Below are 1,688 nucleotides of genomic sequence, written 5' to 3' on the forward strand. Positions count from 1 at the left end.
ATTATTTGACGACGGGCCATTATCACATCCGTTGTTAGGAGACGTCATCCTTTTTCATTCTATGACGTTTCCATATTTGTAAAAGTGGGTCAGTGACATTCGTGGTGTGTCGATTGCAGTAAATGTTTCAAAACCGATATTGTTGTTGATTCCTATTTGATAACAAATTCTATCCATTTTAGCTGTAATAACGGTAACGCTATTTTTCAGGGCATTATCATTTGCAGAAGCCTTCAGGCCCTGAAAAATAGTTACCCTTATAGTAGTACATATACAAGCGGGAACCTCGACAAAGACATGGGTCGTATATAGTTGGTGGAAAGGACCAGGGCAGGATTGGAATGTCCCATCGCAGTACCAGGTGTCGGCATCAACAAGATGGCGGAAGTTGTCAGTAGTGGAAATGATGATAATCTTATCTACGTGGCCTTCGTCCGAAATGAAGTTCTCGTTCCCTGTCGTCTGTCGCCACTGGCCCTCAAGCGGGATCTCAGAACGGGAAAATGGGAGTGGTGACAGGACCTTGGCTCTCTCCCTGTTCAGTGCAATCTTTGCGGAATGGAACTGGGGGATTCTACTTGCGAATTCTCGTGTTGCCTCTGTCCATTCCTGGTTCCACAACCTGCAAAAATGAACGTAATTATGAAACCTAGTGACACGACATATTAGATTTTCATAAATGTATTCTGTTCTTTAGGACAGCTGTATTGCCAGTAGTAATATAATTACTTTGAGCATTGCACGTGATACCAATCACTTGAATATCCTGTTCAGACTCGAACAATTACATGCCGTCGTCGTATGGCAGTAAATAAAAGCGACAAAACATTTCCGTAGAAATTCTACGATTCCGACTATATCAGGAGCATGTGTTTAGGAATTACTATCAAATAGAGATGATACCAGTTGTATCATCTGAGGATCAACACTACTGTTGCGTTGGGCAACAAGAAGCCACTTACATTTGTGAAAAATATGTGGGTGGCTGGTGCTACCACTGCAACAGGACATATTTACCCTTATACAGTACTATAATAGTATACTGATATATTGTTATTCAACTGAGCACATCAAACTAAACACGACGTTTGTGAGTGTTTGATACATTATTTGATTAAGTTAAAACATGTGTAACGAAATCTGTACCGTGAGAGAGAGAGAGCCGTTTTGAACAGTATTGCAGTTAGACCACATGCAGCTTTTCAGCTTAATATTGCAGGAAAACCAAAATGACGCAACTTGTAGACGTTCACAAATTTAGTGAACCCAAGATCACGGATAAAGTGTTGACAAACCAAGGGCCATTACAAGGACGAATCTAGGGTTCGAACCTACGATAAACGGATCATGGCACCACTCAGGGACTCCACTCTACAAGGCGAATTTCAGAACCTCAAAATGCAAACGCCAAACATAATACGTTCTGCTCCTTTCTAATACACTACAGATGACAATAGCTCTGGCATCATTGAATGAGGCATATTAATATCACTATACGTCTGTACTATCGTTTATATGTCTGCAATGCGAGACCATAACATGACAAACACATGCACACAACAACATAATGTGATACAATACAAGGAAAATTGACATGACATTTATTTCGAATTATCCATTTAAAGCTATGTGAATGTCAGCACTGGTAATTGTCTCAATTGTAATCACCCACCATGAATACATTCGTT

The sequence above is a fragment of the Haliotis rufescens genome, unplaced genomic scaffold (genome assembly GCF_023055435.1).
Source record: "Haliotis rufescens isolate VD_foot unplaced genomic scaffold, xgHalRufe1.0.p SCAF_1, whole genome shotgun sequence".
Lineage (NCBI taxonomy): Eukaryota > Metazoa > Mollusca > Gastropoda > Lepetellida > Haliotidae > Haliotis > Haliotis rufescens.